Raw genomic sequence first — 23,138 nt, forward strand, 5'->3', positions numbered from 1 at the left:
AACGCAAGTCAGTGACACCCTACAGCAGGCCTAAGCAGTGAATATAGTAGCAGTGAATTCTAAACCTATAATTGACTTCTCATTTCCTTTGTGCGTTAGCATAGCATGGGTGTAGATGCATACAAACACTAATCCCTTAACTGGCCTTAATGAGCACTCCCTCAAGCAAAAGGTCAGTCCGTATGCCATCCTCTAATCCACCAAATTACACACACTGCAGCCTTGTCCGTCTGGCCTGGAGCCGGTCACAGAGTTTGAACTTTGACCTATGAAGAATAACACAGCTAATCTACCAATGACCTTGTCCCAGAAAACTGCAGGGTTAAGCATAAAGGAATAATGAGGTGTTGGGCGCAAAATATCACAATATTTTCTGGATTTATCTCAATATTAGATACTGTATTTAAAGGGCAATTGCACAGATTTTCATACGTATGAGATTTCTGCACAATTAAGGCATTTAGGTGATGTGAAATGCTCAGTTCAAGAGAAACGTATCAAGTGACAGTGGTTCACAGTGGTGGTGATGGGAACCAGATGTCTGAAGATTTTGACTTTAAAACGAAAAGCATTGATTTACGATAGTTTTGATATAAGATCTAAAATATATTTTTTATAATCTATTCGTGGTGGACGGATACATGACAGGTCAAATAATACTCAAAAATAAACATTACATTTACATTCACATTTACAGCATTTAGCAGACGCTCTTATCCAGAGCGACTCACAAGAAGTGCTTTGTCTATCTAGAGAAAGTATCTTTGCTAGTTACCAATAGGTTAGAGAGAAAGACAGTCCTGAGCTCAGATACTGCTAGAAACAAAAGTCACTGTAGATACCCAGAGAAAAAGGAACCGAGTTGAACACAGAACTCTGTGCAATACATTAAATGCAATACAATACAATACAGTAAACAATACAGTAAACTACGATACACATTACATATACTCTGAACACACATGTAGTTTCACTGGTAGTTTTGAACAATAAATGCAATGGCTATATTTGTGTTGTAGACATTGTGCTAGTTACCAGTAGGTTCGAGAGAAACCTTGTCCTGAGCTCAGATACTGCTAGAAACAGAAGCCTGTGTTGATACCAAGGAAAAAAGGAACAGAATTAAACACAGCGCAGTGCAAAGTATTTCACTGTGCAGTACATACACTCACCAGTCACTTTATTAGGTACACCTATTCAGTTGCTTGTTAACACAAACAGCTAATCAGCCAATCACATGGCCACAACTCAATGCATTTAGGCATGTAGAGGTGGTCAAGACAACTTGCTGATGTGCAAACCGAGCATCAGAATGGGGAAGAAAGGGGATTTAAGTGACTTTGAACGTGGCATGGCTGTTGATGCCAGATGGGTTGGTCTGAGTATTTCAGAAACTGCTGATCTACTGGGATTTTCATGCACAACCATCTCTAGGATTTAGAGAATGGTTCGAAAAAGAGAGTGTACAATATCCAGTGAGCAGCAGTTGTGTGGACGAAAATGCCTTGTTTACGTTTACATTTACAGCATTTAGCAAACACTGTTATTCAGAGCGACTTACAAGAAGAACTTTGTCTATCTAGAGAAAATATCTTTGCTAGTTTCCAATAGGTTAGAAAAAAGACACTCCTGAGCTCAGGTACTGCTAGAAACAAACGTCAGTGTAGATACCCAGAAAAAAGGAACAGAATTGAGCACAGATCTCTGTGCCATGCACCGCCATGCAATACAATACAATAAACTACAATACACAGTGCATTCAACAATAAAGTAAACTACAAAACACAGTGCAATACCATAAAATATGATATACAAGTGGAGCACAATATATTTCAAACAATACTTAATTCAATGATCATTTAAGTGCTGTGTGAAGAGATGTGTCTTCAGTCTGCGCTTGAACACAGCAAGAGATTCTGCTGTTCGGACAGCCAGGGGGAGTTCATTCCACCACTTGGGTGCCAGTACAGAGAACGTTCTCGACGCTTGTCTTCCACGTGCCTTGAAGGATGGCGGGTCAAGCCGAGCTGTACTCGAAGCTCGAAGGGCTCGTGGTACAGTTTGAGATTTCACCATTGCCATCAAGTAGGTAGGGGCTGGTCCATTTTTGGCTTTGTAGGCAAGCATTAGGGTTTTAAATCTGATGCGAGCAGCTACAGGAAGCCAGTGAAGGGAGTGCAGCAGTGGGGTGATGTGGCTGAATTTGGGTAGACTGAAGATGAGCCGTGCTGCCACATGACCTGCATGTGAAGACCAGCCAGGAGCAAGTTGCAGTAGTCAAGTTTTGAGATGACAAGAGACTGCACTAGCACCTGGGCGGCTGCTATAGCAAAGGAAGAGAAGTAAAGATATAAAGTAACCATTTAATAATTAAAATGAAAAATAAAGTCATTGATCGTCATTTAGAGTGATTTGATGTGAAATGGTTTATTGTACAGAAACCTACTGACTCAAATTTTTTTAGAGTAGTGGTGAATGGAACCAAGTGTTGCAATGTCTACAACACAAGTATGGCCATATTATCTACTATCCAAAACCAACAGTGAACCGACATGCGTCTTGAGTTCTCCATGTAATATTGATGGTACGGTAAGGTAGCAGAGAATTTAAGGTGGCAGTGAATTTAAGGTGGTATTAATTTTGATTCATTTATTAATTTTATATTATAACTTGAGGCGGCACAGTGGCACAGTGGGTAGCGCTGTTGCCTAACAGCAAGAAGGGCCTAGGTTTGATTCCCTGGCCAGGTGACCAGGGTCCTTTTTGTGTGGAGTTTGCATGTGTGGAGTCTGTGTGGGTTTCCTCCAGGGCCCCCCCACCGTGCTAAATTTCCCTTACGTGTGTGGATGTGTATGTCTGTCTGTCTGTCTGTCTGTCTGCCCTGTGATGGACTGGTGACTTGTCCATGATGTATCCAATGTCAGCTGGGATAGACTCCAGCACCCACTGTGACCCTGAGGGAGAAGTGGCTTAGAAGGTGTGTGTGTGTGTGTTATGCCTCTCAGTGAAATGCTTTTAGAGGCATTAAAACCAGATGTTCCTATCACCACCACTATGAATGATTTTAACTTGACAAGCTTTTTTAGAATGGTGCATTTAACTTCAAACCACTCTGAATGACTTTATTTACAATTTTGTTGATTTAATGATGCAGAAATTGTGAGACATCAGTGAAATTTCACTTTAATAGCCTTGGTTTCAGAAGAAATGTTGGAGGAACAGCTAAGTGTATATTGCCCAGTACTACAAAAAGCTCTGCCGATGATTAACGGGCATTGCCTGTTAATCGTGTAGGCCTACCTTTTGTCTCATTGTGTGGCGTGTTCTGAGCTCTGAGCTGTGGCAGGGAAACTGAGTAAAGGGGGTATGAAAGCACTGCAGGAGAATGGTACAATACAGTCAAATTAGACACAGAGCTTGAAGATGGGCACAAAGAAAACAACACAACTGACAATAAAAAGGTATTGTTTTATTGCATCAGGGAGTATGACTTCTTATCTCTTGTCCTCAGATCAAATCTGTTCTAGATCTAGCCCCACACTGCCCGGTAAGCTCCCTATGCACTGGCCTAAAAACTTTAATGAGGCTCTAACTAAGGAGGAATTCCACTAATTTTTCAAAATGTCTGCATATATCACTTGTCAACCTGCAAACACAGTCACTGAGAATGGCTTGATGTGAAATGGTTTATTGCTGAGAAACCTACTGTGTCAGATTTCCTTACAGTGGTGGTGAATGGACCCAGGAGTCACAGTGTCTTCAATACAAACATTTTATTTACTATCCAAATCTGTATCTTTTAACCTACACATGTTTTATATGTTATGTCGATGATGGTAAAATAGTTGTAAATTCTGGAAAAATAAGCTTTCTTTGAGGACTATTTTGCCTCACAATGTCCTGCAGGTATTTCACCATTGTGAAGTTTCAACCCGAAACTTCTCTTAACTACTGTCAAACAATGTCTCAGGCATCAGGCAGTGTATTCATAAGTATTTTGTGTAGTAACTTTCTATGAGGGACCTTTTAGAGGCATTAAACACTTTGGACATCTGGTTCCTATCACCACTGTTGTGGATGATTCTGTATTTCACATCAAAGCATTCTGAATGACTTATACTTATGAAATAAGTAGTATGTATCATGCTTAAAGGAGTTGTTTGGCAAAAAGCAATCTTACAGAATTGATCTTTTATCACAGCCATAGCTGATCAGCCAAGATGTGTGGTGTCCAAATTTTACTTGGCATGGTGGTGCGGTGGCTAGCGCTGTCACCTCACAGCAAGAAGGTTCGATTCCCCGGCCGGGCGACCAGGGTTCTCTCTGTGTGGAGTTCGCATGTTCTCCCCGTGTCTCCGTGAGTTTCTTCCAGGTACTTCGGTTTCCTCCCACAGTCCAAAGACATGCAGTCAGGCCGTTTGGACATGCTAAATTGCCCCTAAGTGTGAGTATGTCTGTCTGTCTGGCCTGCGATGAACTGGCGACCTGTCCAGGGTGTATCCTGCCTTCAGCCTGATGACAGCTGGGATAGGCTCCAGCACCCCCTGTGACCCTGAGGGAGAAGAGGCTTAGAAGATATATTTAAAATTACACAAATAAACCACAAACTTGTTGTTGCTAAATGGACAGACCTTATTTACATATGTAATCTAAAATTGGAATGACGTTATCATGATGCTATTGCACCTTCAAACTCTGGGAGGCTGTGTTTTAACATAGTATAGTGTGTTTTAACATAGTATAGTAATATCTTGCTTACTCTAAGAGAGAGTTTTTGAAGTTGCATATCAGATAAAGACAGACCTACAAAAATTAAGTGTTGGGTTCCTATTTGCAAAGTCTACTGGAAGTCTGGTGCATGACCACTGATTTCATAATTTGTCATTGTATTGATTTTCTGAGTATTTTGGCTCAGCTTCTTTAACTACATTACTCTACGATGTCCTTGTGTTGTAAATTAAGTCCAGAATCAACCCCAAACTGGATCTGAATGTAGTTTAAGCGGGTTAAGAGAAGTTTTGATCAAGTATTTACGGACACTGTTTGGGTGACTATTGACTTCCAGTGTTTGCGAGCAACGTTTGCCTCATAGCTGCAGTTCTAAACTATACGTGCAAGTTTTGGACACCAAGCGTGTTTTGGCTGATCAGCATCATTTGGGGTAAGTGGAAAATCATGTTAAATAGATTTTCCACCAAACTGATCTTTTAATAAGGTGGAAAAAGGGTCATTTTGATTCCAGGTTGATTTTAAGTGGGACTAAAGTTTCCATCACATTCAGAAAAAAATAATAAACTCTACCACACTCATAAAGTGCAGGCACTCACTGATAGGGCTGTGCAGTTGAAAGCTTGTTAATCATTATTGCTATATTGGCCTATATTGGCAGTACTGATATCGTAGAAGGCTGTAAAATACAAATGAGCCCTCTAACCAAACACAAAGTCGTTTACTGTGTGCTGAGTCCAGATGAATGTTTCTATTGAATTACTGTATTCATGAAATCGAATAAAAGGCTACTTTGTTGAGCAAAATAACGCAGGTCCATGCCACGTTATTGATTCACTAATGTATGTCTATATGTATCACTATATGTAGCAATATAATTACAATAAGACCATTGGCGAGTCATGACTATTAGCGCTAGGCCTTCAGTTCAGGCCATGAATGTCAAAACCTCATCAAAAATGAGGAAAAATGACATGATAATGTCACACTGATCATTTCTGCTAGCACCCCTATGGTATTCTAGTAGTATGTTAGCATTGAGCACAATTTAAACACAGATTAAACACAGACTTCTAAGGCACATAAAGACTTTCCATTTGATTTGGAGCTTTTAACAGATGTATTAACATACAGTATATTTTAGCAATGTTGGCATAGAAGAACACAGTGCAGGAAACATGGCACATCAAATGAGTGATCTTTTAATAACACCATAGCAGGGGTGACCAGTCACTCAGTAAAAACCAGCAACAACAACTTCTTTACAAGATTTAAGTCTCTAAACCCTGTTTCAGTGTTCCATGTGACCCACACCTCCCAGGCATCCACAGACAAACAATCCGTTAGCGGAATGCTACAGTATTTTACTTGTGTAGCAGTTTTAGAATGGCTTTTTCAGTAAAGAGATTTAGCGTAGCATCAAACGTCAGACCATCAAACAGAAACCCATTGATTAGGCTACATTTCATATTTAGTCAATGAAATATCGAGAACTTTAAAGCCTAGAGTGATGTTTTCACTCATGACTTCTGTCCTATACACTGTAAATCAAAACTTGATTGGCTGATTCCACCATCAGTTCCTAATTATGTTGGTGCCGAATCTGGCAAATTAGGATTTCACTTACTCCTCACCAATGGTAGAGCTCACTTGGCCGTGTCTACATAAAACCACAGAGAAAAAAATCTTATTGAATCATATTTCATTGGGCATTTACATGAAAAGTAGTACTGCAGTATTTGCAGAGTTTGGATATAAACCAACTCAGGAGTCACAACATTTTATGTCTATTTTATTGAAGTAAAGTTTAACAATCTTGGCTGTAAATATATCTCAGTATGTGATAATATCCTAGTATATACTAATAATATATACACAAAAATGCAGACTTTCTTTGCTTTGCATTAAGCTTTAGCTTAGCGATAGCTCCTTTTCTCGCATCTCCAGCAGGAAACTTTTTCTCATAAGTAGGATATTTTCTTGTAAAATGTCTCTCAATGTTCAATTTATTAGGAGGCTGAAGCTTCTCAATCACCAGCTTTTTGTTCAAATTTTTTGGTTCTACCTTAAATGACACCAGAGGTGCTAGAATGCAACTGCTGCACCTTTTAAGGTGGAATGGGTCAATTCAAAGGAGAAGTTGGCAATTGCCAGCAGAGCTTTATTTTAAAGGAGGAGTGTTTTATTTTTACATACAAATCTAATTCTGCTGTGGAGCCGCAACAGGACAGCAAAAGAGTCACATGTTGCTGATCCCTGGCCTAGAAGGGCTCGAGGGTCCCCACTGAATACAACCTAGTCTCTAATGTAGCATATTGATAAAAAACATCCTGCAGTGATACTTATCTGTTTCAGCCTTAATTTTTATTGAAAAATAGTGCACGTTTGTGTATGTGTATGGCAGAGAGAGAACCCTTAATAGTCCGAATCAGCGTGAGACACCGCGTTCTTGTTAATTAAGTGTCACTTATGCAACAAGTTTCACACATGTCCCCCTGCCAGAAACACAGGCTGTCCCAAACACACTCACACAGAACATCAACACAGCAGAGCCTGACACACCGACAACAGACCAGCGCATAATGCATCACGACAAGCGGTCAAACAACAGAACCACACAATACAACAGAGCTAATGTGCTGACAAATGGTAACAATAAAATCTACAGAAAATATGAAAATGAAAACTGAAGAGTCGCAACAGCTGTTGAGCCAAAGAGTGGAGCAGCGAATATATATATATATATGAAGCTACAGTTTGGCCCAGAATCATATTTACAGTTTTACTTTTGGGCAGCTTTGAAAAGTGTTCAAAGTGTTCAGGAGTCTGAATGTAACTGCTGTTCCATTTAAGGTGGAAAGGGAATTTCGAATAACTAGCCGACTTCAGCTTTATCAAATTTCTCAGGTATCTTCAACCGTCCAACACTGCTAAAATTTTGGAAAACATCATAAACATTCACGTTTTAGTACCAGCTGGTCCAGGATCATCAGTCTGCTGTTTTCATTTTTATTTGAAACATACATTTTATCTGAAAATATTTTGCCTTTGAGGAAAAACGTTTCCTGCTGGAGATGCGAGAAAAGCAGCTATAGCTGAGCTAAAGCTTAAAGCAAAGCAAAATAAGTATGTGTTTTTGTTTAGATTATATTTTTAGTCAGTGCTAGGACAATAGCACAAACTAAGACATTAACAGCCAAGATGGTAAAACGTTACTTCAGGCAAATAGATGCTTTTGTACCAGCTGGCCCAGAGCAAGTTCTGATTCAGTTAAACGAGTCAGGCAGTACGAGGAGTAGTGTAACAATCACTCTGGTGTCCATGCAAGCTAAGGCTTACTCCAAAAGACAGGCCATTCCTTTATGTCCACTGCCTCAAAACCAAAGTGGACTACTTCAGATGCAACAGACTAGACAGCGAGAAGTGATCGACAGTCTGCTGTTTCAATTTTTATTTGTTACGTAAATTTGATCTATAACATCCCTAACTCAGTCACTCAGCTAAACGAGATAACGTTAGCAAGGTTTTGTTTTCCATTGCATTATCTGTGCTTATTTGTGGCTTACCAGTATAACTCATTACTAAGAAAGGATTTCATTTAATGTACTGTCCACCACTACTGCTTGGGGTTTCATTACAAAAGCAAAGAAAGTGAAGTTCAAACACTAGAACATATTCTGGCTATTTGAGTGCATTTTGGTTTAAATTTGTGTAGGTTTGCTAAAATCACCACCAATTCAAAATAGTGCAGAAACACATGCGGCAAAACTAAGCACAGCTGTCAAAAGAGTGAGAAATGGACAGAGCAAGGAAAGAGGAGAGAGGGAAGGAGGTGAAAAGGTGAAAGAGAGTAGGAGGACAGAGAATGAGCGTGAGAGAGAAAAGGGAGAATCACCAAACCACAGTGACCACTATGGTCAAAGCCTATGGTCAAACACAAATACGCTCTCCCACACACACACACACAAAATGGTAAATGTGTTGTGTGGAAAAGACAGACACAACCACTTTTACACCATTTACTTAAATACTTACACTCGCAGAGCACAATGAAATACAGGCTGTGTGGCCAAAGGAGTATTGCAATCCACATCATTCACTTTGGCAAGTCCAGGCATGTCACTAGAGATTTATGGATAGGTGGGCTAAAGCTTTCACGAAGGGGGGCAGCTTAGAGGCGTCTAGAACCCCAGAAGAAATGTCTGCCATGAATTTTTAGAGTAGCAATAGGCATAAAATTGATCAAAAATATGACTATTTTGGTAAAGTAGGCACACAGTAGATCTGTCTCTTCATAGTTTTTATTAGGCCTGGATCTAATATGGCATATATCTCCATCCACCTATAAGAGACGCATATTAGGCAGCGATACTAAAGCCAAGCGACACTATCCTCTCTCTGTGAGATGAACTGGAGGTCTAAAAATGTCATTTATTTACATAGACTATAGATTAGTACCTGATCAGAACTGCTCTTTTAGCTTCTTTCCCTTCTCTTTTTGCCTGTGTTTAGCTCAACATTTTTATTGAGCTCAGAATTACAAGAACCCAAGGTTTATTAAGTTGGTTTGACTCAAATTTTGTAAACTTTACAGACAGCAGTTTCTATGCGCAAACACCAAAAATTGGCACAAACGTTCCTCATATGTGGGAATAGCATGCTTGTGCTTTTTGGACCAATCCGACATACGGTTTTCACAAAAAAGTTTGTTCAAAGACAAAACTTTTTACAACGCAGATCTTTCACTCAGACACTCAAACACAGTACACACACTTGCAGCCTAACACACTGAAATAACAGAACAAATAAGTGGTGCCTCGCCAAGTTTGCAACCTATATATTGAAAAATTTGGAAACACGATTGCAGAGTCCCGCGACCCTGACGGAGAAGCGGCTTAGAAAATGGATGGATGGACAATTGCACAGTTGAAAAAGTAAAAAAATTATGATTTGAGCTAATAATGTACATAAATTAGGCACAGATAAAGCCTGAAACTGGCCTAACAACACCCCTAGGCTAGTCCAAACCCCTATAAACTAACATATTCTCTCATAGCAACTGTTGCTAGGTTGGACAAGCCTTACAGAATATCCCACTCAACCTAATGAAGTATTGACACGTACTGTCTCCACAACATGCTGAGAAAGTAGATCATGTGTTTAGCCATAATTAGTTCAGAATGCAGCAGCCCATATGCTTACCAGGAAACCAATGTTTGGGCATATTACTCCAGTTTTATTCAGTTTACACTCCTGTTAAATTAGGTTTTCTTTTTTAAATAAAACACATTTGTGAGCCCAAACATGATTGCATGACCAAAAAAAATGGCATCATATGGTGTTTTTACAGAATTACTGGGCATTCCAGTTGCAGTGATAAATGATGATATTTTTCTGAGTATTTTCTCAAAAATACAAGGAAACTTCAATAATGTTTTAAAGTAAGTGTGTGTAGTGGGACTGGTAGTGTGGGCATATGGGTGTGTGCTGTGTGTATTTACAGGTCATGTTCTCACGTTACATGTTTGATGGAACGTGTGTATTTTTGTATCACACATGTTCATGACCATGCCACCTACACACACACACACACACAGACGTGTACGTTGTGTGTAGGGGGCCTACAGGGCCTCTGTGGAGTTCATGTTCAGGTCATGACCTCTAGATCCAAAGCGAAATGAGGCCCGAATTATTATCTTACACCACAGCCCACCCCATACAAGCCCCGTGATAGGGTTACTCACAGAAATGAAATAAAAGAAGAGCATGGTCCAGTGGTCTGTCATGTTACAGCACAGCTTTCTCTTTCTCTCAGAGATACATGCCTGTGCAGGCTACTTAGGTACATCATGAAGGGACACTATACATTTTACTTGCTGAGGCAGAGCCTTTCAAAAGTAAAGATGAGGAGGGATTCAACGCTCTGTGAGAGACTGCATGATAAAATAGTGCAACAATTCAAGAATAACACTTTTCAGCATAAAAGAGCAAATAACTTCTGCTTTTCATAATCTATGATACATAATAACATTAAACGTTTCAGAGAATCTGGGGAAATCTCTGTACGCAAAGGACAAGGCTGAAAACCATGATCTTTGGGCCCTCAGACGGCACTGCATTAAAAACATACATGACTCTGTAGTGGAAATCACTGCATGGGCTCAGAAACACTTCTGAAAACCACAGTCTGTGAACGCAGTTCGTCACTGCATCCACAAATGCTAATTAAAACTCGAAAATGCAAACACGAAACCAAATATAAACAGGATCCAGAAATGCTGCCACCTTCTCTGGGCCCTAGTTCGTTTAAAATGAACTGAGGGGAAGTGGAAAGGTGTCCTGTAGTCTGACGAAACAACATTTGAAATTTCTTTTGGAAATCGTGGACACTGTGTTTACATGATTTGCGCATCCTTGCATTCTATTTGTATTTAGATTCTGCACAGCGTCCAAACTTTTTTGGAAATGGGGTTGTATTTGCTAAATCCAAATAGCAGCACACCTCTTTATATGTGGGACATGAGTTTCAGACACTTACACACGGATGACCCCATGTCCTGACAAAGTGTGTGTGTGCGCAAGGTTACCAGCAGCACTGTCGATTTCCTAGCTGCATGACCAGGCTACTTCTATTTCAGTCAAAGTACCATTTCACAAAGCTGGACTGGCTGTCTGTGTGCGTGTGAGTCACAGTGCTGTTCTTCTAAACAATAGGCACACTTTGGTCCTGAGGATGATCTAACATCCCTCTGTCTGCCTCTCTGTTGTTTTCGTTCTTTTCTCATTCTCATTCAGTCCTTTCCATCTCATTTCTCTCCATCCCTCTCGTCTCAGACATGTATGCTTACTCTTCTGCCACCTGTCTGTGGTTATCCCTCTGTTGTCTCCGCCACTTTTGGAATCGAAATGTTTTCAAATGTATGTGTGTGCGCGTGTGGCGCCGACAGTCGCACCTCGCCCCCACAGAACACAAGTCAGCCCATCTGGGATCATTAAGTCAGTGCTGATGAATAGAGCAGAAGCGCTGGGGCAGAGGGGATGGAGAGAGGAAGAGAGAGGAGTGCAGATAAAGAGATAGGCCATGAAGGAGGAAGCTAAGGCTTAAACACAGGGGCTGAGCAAGTATGAGTCAGTCAACAGTCAACGTCGGATGGGACAGATAGGTAGCGTTGTAGATTTGTATAGTGATGGATAAAATACTGCCACAAATTGTGATTTGTGACACAATATGCTATTTTATGTTATGCTATATTAAAAGTATGCTTTATTAAAATACATAGGCTAGTAGAGAGGTGAATAATGTGATAAGCTTGGCTTGTATTTAGCCTTAGTGCATAGATAGATAGATAGATAGATAGATAGATAGATAGATAGATAGATAGATAGATAGATAGATAGATAGATAGATAGATAGACTTAATATGGTGTCACATGTGATATCACCAAAGTCAATATCATGATAAAGATTAGTACATATTTATAGCAAATATTTACACCAAAAAAAAAGATCTGTCATGCCAATTAAGTCTAATTGGAATTGCATTGGACTCCAGCTAATGGACAACAAACATGGGACAGTCTGTGTAGGTCAATTTTAGAAAAAATAAAACACAGTGAGAGAGAGAGAGAGAGAGAGAGAGAGAGAGAGAGAGAGAGAGAGAGAGAGTGAGAGATAAGGAGAAGGAGAGAGAGAGAGAAGGAGAAGGAGAGAGAGGGCGAGACGGACAGGAGAAGTCAGACTGCATTGCATCGGTGTGCCTCATGGCCCAATCTTAGGCCTGTTTATTTTAATCCCGACATGGTCCACATTCGTGCTAAAGCTTTAGGTTGCATAACCGAAACAAGAAATTCATAATAATCATAATGCTAAGCCTCCTGACCACATCTATATTTAGGTTTTCAAACAGGCCATTGGGAAGAAAGAGTGATTTGGAATTAGGAGAAAAAGATCAGGAGGGAACTGTACAAAGATGGGGTGGCCACACATGGATAAAGGGCAACAATGAAAACCAGATAGCAGAGATTTACCAGAGAACATGTGCTGTTAAGTGAGAGAATGAGGTACGTGGAAAGATGACAGGTATAAGTTTCTCTGAATTTCTAAGGATAACGAAAGGATAGAGAGGCAAAGAGAGGTGCTAAATATGGCCACAGACAGAATGACAGAAAGAGTTGGTTGCAAAAACGTTGTCATATCAAAACTATTTCTGGGTTTTTTTTAGGTTTTTTTTTTTTTATATTTAAAACACCAGCTGCCCTACATTATGGGATCATTTCTTGATGAATATATTAAAGTTAGTTTTTTTTCTTCTTCTTTAAAAAAGTTACTATTTTGTCATTTTGGAGATGCACGTTTGTTACTATAGGAACAATCATTATTGTCAAAGACACCCTGCCCTCAAAAACGTGGCTTGTCATGGATGTCTTATGATTTTATAGACTGATATTTGTGTGAAATGTGTTGGTATTGTGCAGAGTTCACATGTTTTCCATTGAAAAGAAAAATAAGCTCCTCATGGTCTCTGTCCAATATACTAATGTAAGCTAATGCGAGCATTATAACAGGCCAATTGGAAACTAGAGGCTACAGCTGTACTTAGCACTAGAAGCTAATGATAACTTAGCAAGCAGACCAAGAAATAGCTTCACAACACAAGTTCAGTTCTGGTTCAATAAGGCCTCGTTGCCCACAGGCAAATAAGTGAAAAACAGAAGGTAAATAATATTATAACTGGAATTGGACTTCTAACAACAACCTGTAAGACCTGATATACCACCAAAACTGTCCCATTCAGATAAACAGTACTAAAATCCACAGGTGTTTCTGTCCATCCTTTTACTGTGAGAAGACAATTCAACACTGTGGGTCTGAAAGGATGTGTAGCTGTCAAGAAGCTTCACTGAGAAAAGGAAAAACGAAAATGTACAAATCAAGAAGCTTCTGGTGTTCTCAGAACAATGACCCAACCACCTCAGACCACCCTCACCATTACTGAATGTGTTTGGAATCACTTGATCCACAAAAGCAAACAATGTTACCAACTTCTAAGACTGAACTTTGGAGGTGTGGAAAAATAGCCCTGCAGATTTCTTTGAAAAACTGAAAGCAGCTGATCTGAAATGAATGGAAGCTCTAATACAGGCAAAGAGTGGACAAACCAAAAGCTAAAAGAAATGAATACCTTGCACTTAATGATTGTTTTAACTGAAAATTGAACAAAAGAATGGTGAACAAATAAACTCTAACCATAAACATAAGGAAAGAGCAGCAACAGCAGTGCTTAAACAGGTTGTAAAGGCAGTAAAATGGAGGGCTAGAGGAGACCAGAGCTCTAGAAGTGTGGTCCAATCGCAAATCAAAGGCAGCCATGTGGCGCAGTGACTGAGAAAAATGACTGGAAGGAGGAACGGAAAATGACGGAACGAATTTGCCGAGAATACCTCCGTTAATCATTGGCGGGCCTTAAGAGTTTATCCAGTAGTGTGTGAGTATGTCTGCATTAGCGGCTTCAGAGCGCACGGCTGTCCCTCTATTTGCCCCCCGTAGACGTGTCATTGTGCCAGGAGGTCAGTGCAGGCCACCTGTATGGTAATGAGTGGCCTTCTCATTGTCCGGCCAAAGAAGGAGCAGCTTGTCGGAGTGTGCCGCAACTGGGGGGGGGTGAGTTAAACAGGGACACAGACGGTAATGTGTGTATGTGTGTGCGCCACTGGGGTCAGACGGTAGTGTTTCTAATTGGTGACCCCAGCTGCAGGTCACTGAAGAAGAGAACAGATCACAATCCAATTGGCCTAATTCCTTTTCATGATCACACCTCCTTGTAGACAGTGAAAACACATTAGCATAGACCCCAGGGACTAATAGCTTTTCACATCTGCTCACAGTACATGGAGAAATGAGGCATTTCTGCTTCTGGCACAGGCCTACATTATACGCTCACTGGCCACATCATTAGAAATACTTACATTGTAGGTCCACCTTGATGAATTAGCCCATATGTTGACACAAAACATTCATTGTTCTTTTTTTAGCTCCTCCAAATGTAAATTCAGTTAAACCACTATTGATGCAGGATATGTACTCAATGGCCACTTTATTGGAAACCCACTAGCTTGTAGCTCCAGTTAAAGCCAATTTAAAGTACAGTTTGTGCTTTAACAATGTGGATGTTTCTGATAAAGTGGCCTGTGAGTGGAAAGTACAAGGTAGATGTTTCTAATAAAGTGGCCAATGATTAGATGTACAAAGCAGTAGTTTCTAATAAAATGGCCAGTGAGTGAACATAAAAGGTAGGTGTGGCCAGTGTGTGGAAGTACAAGGCATATGTTCCTAAAAAAAATTGGTCTGTGATGGAAAAAGTACAAGGTAGATGTGTCTAATAATGTGGCCAGTGAGTGGACCTACAAGGTAGACGATTATAATAAAATGGACATAGAAGGTAGATATTTCTAATAAAACCGCCAGTGTGCAGAAGAACTAGGTAGGTGTTGCTAATAAAGTGACCAAAGATTGGAAGTATATAGTAGGTGTTTCTAATAGAGACCAGTGAGTGGACATACAAAGTAGATGTTTCTAATAAAGTGGCCAATGACTGGAAGTACAAGGTGGTTGTTTCTTTTAAAGTGGCCAGTGTGTGGACATACAAAGTAGGTGTAGGGGTTTCTAATAAAGTGGACAGTGAATGTTATTCATTTTAAAGGAGACAAAAAGACATGAGATGGCAATGTAATGCTCATATATGATAAATGATCAAATGGAAACACAACAGCGGGTTCTCTTTTGTTCTCCATTCTTCTCCCGTCTTGTTTACTTCTGTCCTTAATGCTCCTTCCATTATTTCTTCTCTTTCACGCGCACCTCTTCACCCACTCTTGGGCCTATCCCTCTCTTTTGTTTTCGTTATCCTCCACACCCTCATGTAGAGCTACCTGCCGCCTCTTCTTCAATCTATCAATACTGGCTTGTTTTTCCTTTTTTCTTTTTTCCGTTCCTTGAGAAGTATTTCTGTACGTTCCCTCCCCTCCTTCATTCCCCTCTTGCTGTTTTGCTTTCTACCAAACCCTCGCCAACTCTCGTTCTCCTCTGCCCTGCGTAGGGCTTCTCTTCTTTCCGTCTCTCCTCCCACACGCTCTTTCCATCGCTCCTTTGCTCCTTTATCTGTTTTTTAGTATTTTCCATATCTCACGCTCTTCACTCAGCTGAACTCTCTTGCTGTAATGAGTTGTTATGCTCTATTAGCAACAGCATAATTACATTTATGCAATCGCTCACATGGGTAAACCTCAAATACCAAAACATATGCATGTGTGTGTGTGTGTGTGTGTGTGTGTGTGTGTGTGTGTGTGTGTGTGTGTGTGTGTGTGTGTGTGTGTGTGAGATCGAAACTGTTTGAGGTGGTGTATCCACGTTGCCCAAGTGGTGTTGGGTTTGTTGTTGTTGTTGTTACATAACTGCAATAGCAAACCATAAATCTATACATCAGGTAGCTGAACAAGCAAAGCTCCATAGAGATGCATCCACTCTACCATAACAAGGCTTGGCTGCTTTTTCAGAGGAAGCAATGCATGGAAATGCTAAAGTATGAACTATTAGAGCTAGGCCTCTAATTTGGCCCATAAATGTCAAAACAAGGTCAAAAAATCCGAAAAAAAAAACCTCACCTCTACAATAATGTTAATTCCTGTTACAACTCCTATGGGATTTCCAATGGTATATTAGCAGCTGACGCTGGGGCACATTAATATTTTCTGAAGCTTGTGAAAGCCATCCTATTTTTTATTTGGAGTTTGTAACAATCATTAACATCCAGTTGTATGCAAAAGTTTGGGCACCCCCATTTAAATTTTTTCTTGATTTTCTAAGTGAAAATAACACATTCTCTCACATTTTAATGCACAATTACTGTTTGTTTGCTTAAACATATAGACGGGGGGGCAGTGAACAGAAAATATGGCCTGTGCAAAAGTTATGGCACATATTGTATCTTTTAAATTCCATCCATCCATCCATCCATCCATTATCTTCCGCTTCTCCGGGGTTCGGGTCGCGGGGGCAGCATCCTAAGCAATGAGGCCCAGACCTCCCTTTCCCCAGCCACTTCCACCAGCTCTCCAAGGGGGATTCCGAGGCGCTCCCAGGCCAGCTGGGCGATATAGTCGCGCCAGCGTGTCCTGGGTCTTCCCCGGGGTCTCCTCCCAGGTGGACTCGCCTGTGACACCTCCCGAGGGAGGCGTCCAGGAGGCATCCTAACCAGATGCCCGAACCACCTCAGCTGGCTCCTCTCGACGTGAAGAAGCAGCGGCTCTACTCCGAGTCCCTCCCGGATGACTGAACTTCTCACCCTATCTCTAAGGGAGAGTCCAGACACCCTGCGGAGGAAACTCATTTCGGCCGCTTGTATTCGCGATCTTATTCTTTCGGTCATTACCCAAAGCTCATGACCATAGGTGAGGGTGGGAACGTAGATCGACCGGTAAATCGAGAGCCTTGCCTTATGGCTCAGCTCTTTCTTTACCACAACAGACCGGTAAAGAGCCCGCATCACTGCTGACCCAGCACTGATCTGCCTGTCACTCCCGCTCCCTTGTACCATCACTCGTGAACAAGACCCCGAGATACTTGAACTCCTCCACTTGAGGCAAGAGCCTATCCCCGACCCAGAGAGGGCTCTCCACCCTTTTCCGCCTGAGAACCATGGTCTCGGATTTAGAGGTACTGATTCTCATCCCAGCCGCTTCACACTCGGCTGCAAACCGATCCAGCGAAAGTTAAATTCAGCAAATAAATAGGACCTGTGCACTAAAATGTGCAGACAAATAGCAAGAAAATATAAAACTTAACTGGGGTCTTCAACATTTTGCATACAACTGGATATTTTACCTTGTATGCTGCAGATCTGCAGTGACTCCTTCAGTGAAGAGCTTTGGAAAAGAGCTGCCGCTGCTGTTTTCCGTTTCTGAAAATTGACTGACGCCTGGCTAAACTACAAGTCAGTGATGTATCTAGAATGTCCAGAAGGCCTAGAATGAAATTCACCCCTTAAACTGTAATTCAAAATATGGGTGGGTGATTCCAACATCAGTTCCTAAGTTTGCTGGCCATTAATCTCACCTAACTACATAACTGACATATTAGCTTATACTACTCACTGTGTCATTCACAGAAGCTACTAAATAAGTCATTTAAAAGATAATGATTATAAGATTTAAAAACTGAACAATGCATCATCGTCCACCGATCGTCTTTTCACTGGCTACTTTATTAGACACACCTAACTTTGTGTAGTCCTGGAGTTTCCCTGCTCTGAATACATATAACTGAAATATCAGCTTGGGCAAGAACTACAGCCATGAGGCTAATGTTGCTAACAATCACTAGAAGTCAATAGTCACCCAAATAGCCCATGTTGTTTCTGTAAAAATACATCTCCAAAACTTCTCTCAACCCCATCCAGGTCTACGTGAAAGGGGTGATTATTGAGTTCCAGTGATTATTGACAGTGTCACTCCAGTTCTGAACTAAAGGAACGAAATTTGGACTCTAAACATGTTTTATCTTATCGACTACATCTGGGCTAAGTGTGAAATACATTTTTCACCCTTTTAATACATTGAGGAAGATGTAGCAGAATGCAACAGCAACATTACAGGGATGTTAGTTACATTAGCATGACTTTAGAGGTCACGTCACTTTGGATCTGAGGTCTCCAGGGCCGTTCACACCCCAATTCTTCAGTGAAGCTGCAGCCCATTATGTAAAAATCTACTTCTATATCTGTTCAGCTGGGAGCACTGGACAAGCGTCCATTCCCATTCATCCATGTGTACAAACAAACACATACATGCATTAGGGCATAACAGAACCCAATCTAGCACAGGGTGAAATGCATCGTGGATATTTGTGTAGCTAAACGCACTGAAGTCAACCATGGTTTGCAAATGTTGACAGCAATCAGACGGATATTTCTCAATATGCACCCAGATGATTGCTTTTGCACCATAACAAACTTTGTAAATAGACCAAATCAGTACTACTTTTCAATCTTGCTGCCTCTATATAGCACCAATGTTAAGCATTTAAGCAACTCACAATGAGAGCTAGCCAGGCTAAAGTGCAGCCTCCACATGGGGGGGTTAGTTTTAACACTGTGTTATAGCTAAAATGCTACATCTACAGTCTTTTAATGTTGATTTCTCTATTAGACACCATTTTTAAGCATATAAACAACTCACATTGAAAGCTAGGTGAGCTAGCCAGGCACAGCACTTAAATGACCACTGAATTAAGTATTGATTGCAGTGTATTGTACTGTGTTTAATGCTGTTCCTTTTTCTCTCTGTATCAACAGTGACTTTTTGTATCTAGCAGTATCTGAGCTCAGGACAAGCTTTCTCTTGAACCTACTGGTAACTAGCAAAGATACTTTCTCTAAATAGACAAAGCACTTTTTTTAAGTCGCTCTGGATAAGAGCATCTGCTAAATGCTGTAAATGTAAATGTAAAGGGCAGCCTCCACACCGGTGGGGTGGTTTAGTTTCAACACAGTGTTATAGCTAAAATGCTACTTCTACATTATTATAATGTTGATTTCTCTATTAGGCAGCATTTTTAAGCATGTAAACAACTCACAATTAGAACCAGTCAGGTTAAAGTGCACCCTCCATACCTGGGGGGTGGGGGGGCATATGGCGGGGTTAGTTTTAATACAGTTTTGAGTTTATTGCATTTTATATCAATTGACCAGACTGTTAAGTGATTGTTACAGCTTGCCCCACCTATGGGGTAAGTTGTAACATCTGGACTCTGCTTTCAGCCCTGCCCTCCCAACTGTTCAAAAGTTTGGAAACACTTTGAAATGATAGAAAACCAAGTTTTATTTTAAATACACAGCTGTATGCAAAAGTTTGGCCACCTTGTTTTGTTGATTTTCTAAGTGAAAAGAAGTTAAAACATCCTCTGCACATTTTAGTGCACAATTTTAATACACAATCATTGTTTATTTGCGTAATTTTGTCAGTGCAAAGGTTCTGCAATTTTCTGGCAAATTTTTGTTACTGTGCCTTTAAGGCTGATGTATGCAAATGAGCTCAGTTCTGATTGACTTTACTTTCTTGAGCTTCATTTAAAAAGCAGCTTGGGCTGAAACACTCCTTACGACTTACAGTGTGAATGGGCAGAGCTAATTTGTTGTAGGATGAATCCGTGGATATCTGTAAATTTTATGCTTTTTGTGACCTCACAAAATCAGTGAATTCTAAATGGGCAGCTTATGCAGCTTAACTTCCATATTCCTTATATATGGCTTGAGGAGCGAATTGTTTTTAATAAACTTTACCAGCATTTACATGCTACAACAAACATCCATCCATCCATCCATCCATTCTCTAAGCCGCTTGTCCCTCAGGGTCGCAGGGGGGTGCTGGTGCCTATCCCAGCAGTCATCGGGCGGAAGGCAGGATACACAGGCCGCCAGTCCATCACAGGGCAGACAGACAGACACTCACACACTCACACCCAGGGTCAATTTAGCATGTCCAATTGGCCTGACTGCATGTCTTTGGACTGTGGGGCTACATCAAACAATTTTGTTAAAAAAAAGTGAGGAAAAAGAGACAAGCCCTTTAATATACAGAGTGCCAGATAACATGACAATGAACAGATAATTACAATATATTACTCACGTCTTCACTTCTTCCAAAAATACAATCTAGGTTACGATGTCCGACTCCACACTGTATAAATTATTATTGAACAAAAGTGATTAATATGACAAGTTGCTCAGTAGAGTACGTGCAGTCATTAGTGGACAGCATGCACCCGCGAATGGTGCATCCACCCACACGCAGTTTTCTGGACATGGACAAAGGAGAGAACAAAGAAGGCAGCAGTGCGAGACGCATAGTTTGGAGGAACAAACGGCATGCAAGGACGAACAGAAGCTTCATAGGAGAGAGGGGAGAGAGAGAGAGAGAGAGAGAGATATTTCATATTTCTTTGTCTTGAATTTTGCCCTATGCACTATACAGTACACTATTTTGGAAGTCTGAGAAACTTGCAGTGCAGTGTACAAACGACATATCCTCACAAACATGGAATACGCCGTAATGCACTGTGGTGGTTGCAACAGAATATGACAACTATAGCAAAGCAACAGTGATTAGGGGACCATTTCAGTTCCCTATAATAGTGCTCTAATGTAGTGAATAGTGATTAGTGGACCACTTCATTTCCCTATAATAGTGCTCTAATGTATTGAATAGTTATTAGTGGACCATTTCATTTCCCTATAATAGTGCTCTAATGTAGAGAATAGTGATTAGTGAACCATTTAATTTCCCTATAATAGTGCTCTAATGTATTGAATAGTTATTAGGGGACCATTTCTGCTCCTTAACACAGCATTCCATATAGCACTGTAACGTAGGGAATAGTGAGTAGGGCACCATTTTAGTTCCCTATAATAGAATTCTATATAGTGATCTAATGTAGGGAATAGTGAATAGTGATTAGAGCACCATTTATTCTTATTAATGAATTAGTAAGTGACACTTATAAGACCCACAATGGGGAAGTTTCAACCCATCTGTGCAGTGAAACATACACACTAGTCAACACACACTAGGAGGCAGTGAGAGCACTTGCCTGGAGTGCTGGGCAGTCATGGACTGGAGGTTAGGGGACCAGCCTTGTGACCGCCTTGTGGTTCCATCCCCTTGGCCGACAGTATGTTACTGAAGTGCCCTTGAGCTAGACACCTAAAACCCAATTGCTCCCCGGGCACCGCAGAGAGGGCTGCCCACTGCTCCGGGCAAGTATGCTCACTGTCCCCTAATGTGCGTGTTCATATACTGTATGTGGGTGTTTCACTGCATGGATGGGTTAATGCAGAAGTCTAATGAACACAGATGGCTAATGGTTCTGAATTTGAAATCCGCAGTGCCTGGGGAGCAGTTCGGGGTTCTTCAGTCACATACTGTGGGCTCAGGGGATCAAACCGGCAGCCTTCCAGTCACAGGACTGGCTTCCTGACATCCAGCCCTACTGCCCCTATTTCTGTTCCCTATAATAGTGTTTTATATAGTGCTATCATGTAGGGAATAGTGTTTAGGGCACTATTCCAGTTCCCAATAATAGTGTTCTATACAGTGCTCTAATGTAAGGAATAGTGATTAGGGGATCATTTCCGTTCCCTGTATAGTGTTAATTATTTTCCAGTGTAGGGAATATTGATTAGTGGACCGTTGTGAACACAGCATGTAAGATTCGCAGAGCCGGGTGCCAAAGCCAAAGGGAAGGCCTGCTGTGGCCTGATCTGTTAACGAACATTTGGTCAGTGCTTTTTTTTCTCCTTCCCCCGCCCACGCCGACGAAGCTCCAAAACTAGCCTCTAATCCGCTGCGTGCAGTGCAAACCGAGAGAAGTCAGAAATGGTACAAGCACGTGATCACACATAAAAAAAAAACACCTTTCCAGATCACTAGGTAAAGAAGACACGGCGCTGAGCAGAGTATGTGTTAAACCTACTTACTGACAGACACATATGCCGGTATTCCTATCTTTGTGGGGTATGTATATTAACTTCTGCACTGCTGTGCTACACTTAACCCAACACTAACTCTGCATACAAGGGCTAATCTTACCTTTTAGCTCTTACTTTTTCAAATAAGAGGTGTATTTTATATCAAAAGGCATTTATTCCTTATGAGGACCAGCCAGATGTCCCCACAGCATCTTGTTTTCCATCCTTTTGGGGCCAGCAGATGATTCCATATGGTTGAAGGCCATATGTAATATTCATAAGTTTAAATATTTAAAAGTTGAAATATTTACAGACAAATGACCTTTGGGTTGATTATCTAAGTGAAGGGACGGGGAATAAACTTAAATATAACTTAAATATGATATTTTTCAGCAAATTTTAGTGACCATTCTTCTGTTTGTTTGCAGTTTTTTTTTTCCTCCTAATGTGTTGAATTGTGCAAATAAACAGTAATCCTCTCTATAGAGGACATCTTCACTTGTTTTCACCTAGAAAGTCAGCACGTCATTTGACTAGGGGCATGCAAACTTTTGCACATGACTGTATGTGTACAAGCTAACTAACTGCCCCAATCTGGATGCTGTAGCAAAACAGGGCATGCATATACCTGCCCAGCCAAGCCCAAAGTAGAAACCAGCCAGACGCTCTTTACTCACTCCACTTTCCACCTTCATCTTCCAGGGTTTTGGGTGGTTCTGTCTCTGCTTTGCCCCGAGGCCGTGCTCCTAAGCTGGGTTAAAGACCACCAGAATCTCCCACCGGAGCCCTGGAGGTGTGGGGTGAAAGGTGGGAAAGCCCTGCTGACTGTTCAGGAGATGTCATAATACCCTTTATGAGGCTCAGCGGAGGATTACTAGGATTATTCCCTTT

This window comes from Pygocentrus nattereri, chromosome 3 (genome assembly GCF_015220715.1).
Source record: "Pygocentrus nattereri isolate fPygNat1 chromosome 3, fPygNat1.pri, whole genome shotgun sequence".
NCBI lineage: Eukaryota > Metazoa > Chordata > Actinopteri > Characiformes > Serrasalmidae > Pygocentrus > Pygocentrus nattereri.